We start from the raw sequence: 9,028 nt of genomic DNA, 5'->3' as shown, positions 1-9,028 counted from the left end.
AAGGACCAAGATCACAAAATTTGAGAGCTGGAAGGGGCCTCAGAAACCATCTCATCCAAGACAGTTACTCTCCGTCATCAGCTGGAAGAGCAAGAAGTGAGCGACGGAACATCCCGCTTTACCATAATCAGCCATTATGAGCCTCTCAACCATGAGGTTGTCTGAATCATTTTCAAAGCTGTGTTTTCAGGTGTACTGTTTCCATAAATCTGCTACCCGCTGTGGGAAGCAAGGATGGGGAGGACGTGGTTTAACAGCAACACAAGAGAAGGCTCCTTGCTACTCTCAAGCTGCCTGTGAGCTCTGCAGGGGGTCGGCTCCATGTGCTGGTGGTCCTGGGCTGCTGTGGGGTCAACACAGTGTGCATAGAGCAGGACGAGCTGGCCAGCGCAGGGCCAGCCTGGCCATGGTTGAAGCAATGTGTTCAGTTCCTGGTGGTGCAGATGGAGCTGAGGCTGCTGTGAACCACGTGGTACCTGGGGATGACCGGGTTGCACTCTCTGGGATCCAGTGGGTTGATGTCACAGTTCTCATAGTCAAAGGTTCCATTCCATAAGTACTTTGCCAGCTGAAATGCTATCTTCCGTTCTGCGAATGTGACTTCTCTTCTGTGTCAGATGTAAACTTCGCTCCCCAAATCAAACACCAGTACCTGGGAAAATGGCCCTGGAACATCTGTTAACATCCAGTACAGGCTCTAGTGGAATCAGAGTCCCTAGGGACAGGGAGTCGAGTGGGTATGGCGCCAATCCTAAGGGAGCATTTAATACCAACACAGAAAGATCTGGCTGCCCGGCACTGCCCACCAAGCCAGCCTCTGCCCTGTGGTGATTTCTGTCTTTGTGTCCTAAATGCCCAAGTTAATCTCGCCCCCTTTGGACACTCAAGCCACCTCAGAATTCAGACTCATAAGAGTTATTTAAGCACATCTTCCTCCTTCCCTCCCTCCCTCCCTCCCCTTCCTTCTTTTCTCTCTCCCTCCCCTCTCCTTTTCATTCATTCACTAGCTTATAAGGCCACTTCATATGGCCTCAAGGACTGAGTGATGCCTTCTCTCTCCAATCCCAGTCCATACTGGACACACTGAGTAGGCCACCTCTTCTCCAGCTGGCTGTGCCTGTCTTAGGTTGTCCTCCTCTGAGGATCTTACCCGTCGTTGGCTATCCAGCCATCCATACTGGACACATTGAGTACGCCGTCTCTTGTCCAGCTGACTGTGCCTGTCTTAGGCTGTCCTCCTCTGAGGAACTTACCCGATCATTGGCTAGCCAGCCGTCCATGCTGGACAACACTGAGTAGGCCATCTCTGGTCCAGCCGGCTGTGCCTGTCTTAGGTTGTCCTCCTCTGAGGAACTTACCCGTCATTGGCTACCAAGCCGGTCCATACTGGACACATTGTGTACGCCATCTATTGTCCAGCTGGCTGTGCCTGTCTTAGGCTGTCCTCCTCTGAGGACTGTACCCGTCATTGGCTACCAAGCCGTCCATACTGGACACATTGATGTACGCCATCTATTGTCCAGCCGGCTGTGCCTGTCTTAGGTTGTCCTCCTCTGAGGATCTTACCCGTCATTGGCTAGCCAGCCGTCCATGCTGGACACACTGAGTAGGCCATCTTCTGGTCCAGCCGGCTGTGCTGTCTTAGGTTGTCCTCCTCTGAGGATCTTACCCGTCATTGGCTAGCCAGCCGTCCATACTGGACACATTGATTAGGCCATCTGTGGTCCAGCCGCTGTGCCTTCTTAGGTTGTCCTCCTCTGAGGAGTCTTAACCTGTCATTGGCTAGCCAGCCGTCCATGTTGGACACACTGAGCAGGCCACTCTGGTCCAGCCGGCTGTGCCTGTCTTAGGTTGTCCTCCTCTGAGGATCTTAACTGTCATTGGCTAGCCAGCCGTCCATGCTGGACACACTGAGCAGGCCTCTCTTGGTCCAGCCGGCTGTGCCTGTCGTAGGTTGTCCTCCTCTGAGGATCTACCCGTCCATTGGCTAGCCAGCCGTCCATGCTGGACACACTGAGTAGGCCATCTGTGGTCCAGCCGGCTGTGCCTGTCTTAGGTTGTCCTCCTCTGAGGATCTTACCCGTCATTGGCTACACAGCCGTCCATACTGGACACATTGTGTACGCCATCTCTGGTCCAGCCGGCTGTGCCTGTCTTAGGTTGTCCTCCTCTGAGGATCTTACCCGTCATTGGCTACCAGCCGTCCATACTGGACACATGTAGCCATCTTGGTCCAGCCGGCTGTGCCTGTCTTAGGTTGTCCTCCTCTGAGGATCTTACCCGTCATTGGCTAGCCCGCCTCCATGCTGGACACACTGAGTAGGCCATCTTGGTCCAGCCGGCTGTGCCTGTCTTAGGTTGTCCTCCTCTGAGGATCTTACCCGTCATTGGCTAGCCAGCCGTCCATGCTGGACACACGAGTAGGCCATCTGTGGTCCAGCCGGCTGTGCCTGTCTTAGGTTGTCCTCCTCTGAGGATCTTACCCGTCATTGGCTACCCAGCCGTCCATACTGGACACATTGAGTAGGCCATCTGTGGTCCAGCCGGCTGTGCCTGTCTTAGGTTGTCCTCCTCTGAGGATCTTACCCGTCATTGGCTACCAGCCGTCCATGTGGAACACTGAGTAGGCCATCTCTGGTCCAGCCGGCTGTGCCTGTCTTAGGTTGTCCTCCTCTGAGGATCTTAACTGTCATTGGCTAGCCAGCCGTCCATGCTGGACACACTGAGCAGGCCATCTTGTCCAGCCGGCTGTGCCTGTCGTAGGTTGTCCTCCTCTGAGGATCTTACCCGTCATTGGCTAGCCAGCCGTCCATGCTGGACACACTGAGTGGGCCATCTGTGGTCCAGCCGGCTGTGCCTGTCTTAGGTTGTCCTCCTCTGAGGATCTTTACCCGTCATTGGCTAGCCAGCCGTCCATAGCTGGACACACTGAGTAGGCCATCTGTGGTCCAGCTGCGTGCCTGTCTTAGGTTGTCCTCCTCTGAGGATCTTACCCGTCATTGGCTATCCAGCCGTGCATACTGGACACATTGAGTACGCCATCTCTTATCCAGCCAGCTACCTGACATTTCTCACAGCTTGTTTATCAGTTCAGCCCATGGCTTCTTCTCTACAGCCTTCAGGCAGGGCCTACAGTTTCCTGATAGCCAATTCTTCCCTAATATCAACAACCACCCATCGTTTATACTTTTCTTGCCTTTTGCCTTTTGCCTTTATGCCTCAGGACACCAGCTCAACTCACCTTCCAGAAATTGAACTTGCCTGTCCTCCACTCTGATACCTCAAAGAGACCTCAGCTTTGTCTCAAGACTCAGCTGTCTCTACCATCTGACATCTCTTGATCTAGCCAGGGCTAAAAATCCCAACTGTGACATTTAGAAATGGGATAAAGTTGGGAAGGATGATAAAGCTGGAGAAAGGAATTAACATTTGTTTTTCCCCCACTATGTGCCTGGCTCTGGGCCCGGCCCTGACACATCAGATCTTTCAACTCTACTTCTGAAGAACACCAGGGAGGCTGGAGATGATACTTCCACTATCTGTGACTTTGGGTTAGGAAATAACTCTCTCCATCCAGATCCCAAGTGTTTTCATTCATGAAAACTAATCCACTTCCTTGAATTACTGATTTTCAGTTGCAGGTCTGAGAATTGATGAATATCTGTAATGAAAATTTGACCCATCTACAACAAAATAAGAAAAATAAGGGCAACAAAACGCATTTATCCATAGGCTAAAATAGTCTATGTAAAGGGTTATCCTTTGTTCTGAGACCACAGTGCAACAATATGTTAAGATGGAGTAAAGTGATTCCTTATTGGAAAAGTTGCATACAGCCAAAATTATCCTTCAAAATTTCTTATGAAGGTACACAAATGAAGTCCAAGCCAATCACAGCCTAATTTTCCTACAGCATGGAATAGATTGCTAATCCTATGGTTGAGTGTATCTGATGAAATAATTGGGCTCCCTTTAAGTGTCATGATGTTTTTAAAAACAAACCTCTTAAAGACCTGAATGGCACATAGCTGAGGGACATGGGGCTGTAGACTCAGGGGAACAGAAGATTCGCTGCACACCCAGACCTGCTAGGAGAAGGGAAGATCCACACCTTCCATGCCTTCATCAGTCCAGAGTACAGTGCTCAGTAAGTGGAACCAAAACAGCTGACAGACTGTCCCACACTCTTTAAGGCGTGTACTTTTGAACGTATATGGTTGAAGAGAAGTCACAAAAGTTAAATGGCTGTATGACACTTTGTCCTTCCATTGTTGTCTTTTAGTTTTTGGTGGGGGGAAAAAACAAACAAACAAACAAACAAAAAAACCTTCCTTTCATGACATGAGGTTGAGATCAAATAAAACTTTTAGTAAAAAAGGAGTTGGAAAAATAAAACATTGGCAGTCTTGTATCAATCTCCAAACCCTTTTAAAGGATACTTGTTTGTGAAATTCAGATCTCTGAATCTGCAAGTTATAAACTTAATATTAGAATAGTAAGCAGCTGCCATAGGAAACAGAGGGGGGAAAAGTTGCAGCCAATATCCTAAGGTCAAACCTGGATTCCTAAAGAAACGATCCATCTAAAGACTTTTTTTTTCAAAAGTGCTGAATTTAAACACCATTACTTTTAACCTATTTTTCTAACTTTCCATGGTTCCTTCTCATAGCATAGTTGAAAATTTAGCAAAAGAATAGATTTACCATGTCAAAATCTAGTTCTCACCCCACTCAGATAAACCTACTCCACTCCACCTCAAACTCCACATTTAGCCCCTCAGCCAAAACCTCAGAGTCATTCTTGTATGTTCCTTCTCCTTCACCCACTTCCAATCCAACAGAGAATCTTGCCCATTCTCTCCTTAAACCGGATCCAGATCCCAACACCTGCTCACCACCTCCAAACCACCAGGGACTGTGCAGATTATCACAACAGCTTCCTCACTGGCCTTGCTGGTTCAACCCTCATCTACTGTCAGCACAGCAGCCTCAGCACTTCTACTAATGCTTAAGTTAGATCAACATTTATCTGCTCAAAACCTAAAAGTGGCTCCACATCATTCAGAATCCCAAGTTCTTACTCTGGCCAACAAGAGTGACTTGTCCCATGTATCTCACTTACTTCTCTGACCTCATCTCTTGCTGTTACTGTTTCATGAACTTGGGACAGTGTCTGGCAGAAGGCAGCTGTTAGACAACGGGTATCGGGCTCTGTTATCACTAGCATTATTTCCATTACTGCTACTGCTACTCCCAGCACTGTTTTGTCACCCACCACTTGCTCCCCTCCAGCCACACCACCTTTCTTGCTGCCCCCAAACACACAAAGTGGAGTTCTGCCTTTACACTCTGCACTTACTGTTCCCCTTGACAAGAACACCCTTTTTCCCAGATATCATCCAGACCTTTCCAGGCTATCTGCAGGACTTCCTCACTCACCACCTTCAGCTCAAATACTTACTCACTCAGTACGTCCTTCTCTGACCACTCTAGTTTAAAATTGCAACTGCTTCCTCTAACCATGACACCCCATCCCCTTTCCTTGTTTAATTGTTTTCCTTACAGCAACTACCACCTTCTAGTATAATATATAATATCTATTTTTTTGTTGTTTATACTTTGTCTCTATATATTTTAACATAAGTTCCAAGAGGGTAGTGATTTTGTACATTTTGTTTACTTCTGTATACTGGCTAGTAGATAATAAATATTTGTTGAACAAATAACATTCAATTATTATATTCAGATCATCAAAAACCACTAAGAATTTACTGAATTTAATATCCATTCATGATATTTTTAAAACTCCTTAGAAAACTAGAAATATTAGAGTATTCTCTCAATCAGACAAAGGTAGCTTTAAAAAAATTCTACAGGTAAGGTAACATTTAATAGTGAAATATTACATTCCTTCCCCCAAGGCTAAGAATTTAACAAGGATATCCACTCTCACCATTTCTATTCAATATGGCACTGGAGGTCTGAGCCAATGAAATAAGGCAAAAAGAAAAAAAGGCATTAATATTATCAAAGATGAAGTTAAACTGTTTTCTTCAAAGATGATGACTCTCTGTGTAGAAAATCCAAAGGAATCTATAAAATGTTAGGACTAGTGAGTGAATTTAACAGTATCACAGGGTATAAAGTCAACACCCCAAAATTCATTTTACTTTTAAAGACTAACAAACACTTGAAATATAAAATTTTAAAATATTTATATCCTCAAAAAATTAAACACAGGATTACCATATGATTCAGTAATTCCACCTCTCATATGTAAACAAAAGCATTGGAAATAGAGACTTGAACAGGTATCTAGTACACCAATCTTCATGGCACCATTATTTATAATAAACAAAAGATGAAAATAATGTCCATCTATACATGACTGGATAAGCAAAATGTGGTATTATATATAGTAGAGTGTTATTATACAGTCTGAGAAAGGAATGAAATTATGACACATGCTACAACATGGACAGGTGTTAAAGGCACTGTGCTAAGTGAAATAAAGCAGAAGGACAAATATTGTATGATTCCATGTATATGAGGTGCCTAAAACAGTCAAATCATACAGACAGAAAGTAGAATGGTAGTTTCCAGGGCTAAGCAAGGGAATGGAGAGCTATTGGGTCTGAAATGATAGCTATGGCCATAAGTTAGCAACGTTTGCTAGGAACTGGGTTGATGTTAACTCTGCTAGTTCTGATCCATAGATCATAGTCCTTTGTAGATCTATGGTCTATTGTAGACTTTGTGTGTTAGGTGCAGCATTTATCACATTTTATGTACCGCATTATATATATGATATTCAGTAGCTTACCCTTCTAAATGAAAAGATAAAAGGACTATAGATGAGTAGATTCTTAGTGAGTTGTTCCCCGCCCTCTCCCATTCCCACTAATTTGGTTAGAGATAGCCAATACAGAAGATTCTTTAAACATGTGGATGAGGATAGAAACTCAATCCTTAACCATTACACATTTTCAGGACTGACTTTAAATTAAATTTTAGGCTATCATTAGCAATGTACCGCTATTCTCAGGTTTCTTTTATAGTCTCTTGTTTCGATGACCTTTTCGTACTTCGGTCTTTGCTTAATTTCATTCAGAGGTAGAAAATATGGTAATTTTTAACAACTCCTTGGTAATTCTGCAAATACAAAGGAAGTTTTAAAAAGGCAGATTTAAAAAGAAAAGAATTGATTTGATTCCAAAGCTGGTATTAACATATTTTAATGCAGAGGAAAGATAAGGAGCAAGATGAATCTTAAGGTTATAAGAGGCCCATCAAATTGACCTACATGAGCTCACAGAAGTTACACGTTTCCTAAGGCCAAGGAACTGTTTCATGACCTTGAAGGGTATATTAGTATTTCTATTTCAGTCATTACATTTTCAAACATTGGAACTGCTCAGATTTGGTTCACTGCACAAACCAATCACTTAGAATGTTAAAGAGCATGACTTTGGTCTCCTGGAGACAGCTCTTCTGTGATTGAGCTCTCGTTTGCACGGCCTGTCTACCTTCCCTGTTAATTTTTTTTTCTTGTTGTTTTTTTTTTTTTTCCCCTTGTCAGCCTACATTGTGAATGCAACTGATAGAACAAACACCAACACCTAACACTGGAAATTCTCTCCTCTGAACTCATTTGAAACACATGCTGAGGTTCTCAATCGGCAAGTTTTATAAAATGTCAGAACGTTTTAGAGTTGGGAGTGATTGTTGGACTCATTATAATCACACAGGGAGCTTAAGAAAATACTAATGCCTCAGCCCCACCTTCAGAAATTCTGAATTAACTTGTCTGGGGAAGACTGCAGGCCCCTATGTTTTAAAAAGTTTTCCAAGCAATTTGAATGTCCAGCCAATTGGAGAACCACTGGGCTAGTCCCATTCGATCAGATAAAAACAGAAATTCATATAGGATTTGACATAGCAAAGGGCACAAAACTAGACATCAGAATAGCTGAGACTAAACACTGACGGCGCCGGCCCTCCCCGCCCCGCAGAGGCCCGCGCGGCCTCCCTCCGCCGCGGGGACCCGGGGTGGCAGCCGCCGCAACCCCGTCCTTCCCGCGCCCCGCGCCCCTCCGCCGCCGCCGCCGCCGCCGCCGCCGCCCCGCCGCCGCCGCCCGCACTCACCTCAGGGGCGCAACCGGCACAGCCGGCCGTCGGCCTCGTTCCCGCCGAGGCGTCTCGGTGCGGTACTCCCTGCGCGGGCGGGTTCTTCCCCGGCGGTCGCAGGGGGTTCAGGGGTGGGGGGGCGGGGAACGGCCGTCACACGAGCAACGAACCGAAGCGCCGCCTGGTGGCATTTTCCACAGGCCGGCGCCACCGCAGCCGCCTTGGGTCCGCACAGCCCCCTGCCGGCCGCAGCTCTTGCTGTCTCGCCGAGCCGACAAGCCTCCGCGGACAGGGGAGGGAGCCGCGGCGCGAGTCGGAGGCCGGGCGGGGGTGTGCGCAGACTCTTTCCTCTGGGGACTGCGCGCATGCGCACCAGCGGGGCGGGACCCGCGGCCGCTGCGTGGGGGCGGGACACGCGGCCGCTGCGTGGGGGCCGGCCCCGCCCAGGGGCGCTGGTCCGGCTCCGCCAATCGCGAGCGCCGGGTACCTCTTGGCGCGGGCGATTTGAATGGTTCGCGGCCGCCTGAGGTGGCGGCAGGTGGGCACGCCGCTGCCCTTTTGGGAGCTTCTCTGAGATCGGGAGGGGAACCCGCCCCTCATCCTTTCGCCGGAGCCCCACCCTCCCCAGGCCGCGGGACTGGCAAAAAAAAAAAAAAAAAACAGCTGGGAAAGTAAAACAACACTGACTTCAGGATAACGGTTACGTCTTTGGATGGAAAGAAGGGAATGGGATAAAGGAAAGGTGAAAAAGAAACTTCAAGCATTTGTATATGATTTGATTTCTTAAAAGAAAGATTTTTAAATGCTAACATTTTGCCACAATGCTTCAATGTTTTAAAGAAATAAAATGTTAATATGTAATTTTATTACATAAAAACCCAAAATATAGTCATGCATATGCA

At 46.8% G+C, this 9,028-nt stretch overlaps 1 long non-coding RNA gene across 1 annotated transcript; it reads right to left on the bottom strand.

The window, feature by feature from the left end:
• Positions 1-6,750: 6,750 nt before the first annotated feature.
• Positions 6,751-8,986, bottom strand: LOC116659636. The gene is made up of 2 exons (XR_004315021.1): positions 8,145-8,986; positions 6,751-7,151 (listed from the first exon to the last, which is right to left on the bottom strand). It is a non-coding gene; the product is annotated as an uncharacterized LOC116659636 (long non-coding RNA).
• Between the last annotated feature and the right edge of the window lie 42 nt (positions 8,987-9,028).

The sequence above is a fragment of the Camelus ferus genome, chromosome 24 (genome assembly GCF_009834535.1).
Source record: "Camelus ferus isolate YT-003-E chromosome 24, BCGSAC_Cfer_1.0, whole genome shotgun sequence".
NCBI classification, from domain to species: Eukaryota; Metazoa; Chordata; class Mammalia; order Artiodactyla; family Camelidae; genus Camelus; species Camelus ferus.
The sequence above is the reverse complement of the archived record's forward strand: the minus strand, read 5'-3'. Positions and strand labels throughout refer to the sequence as shown.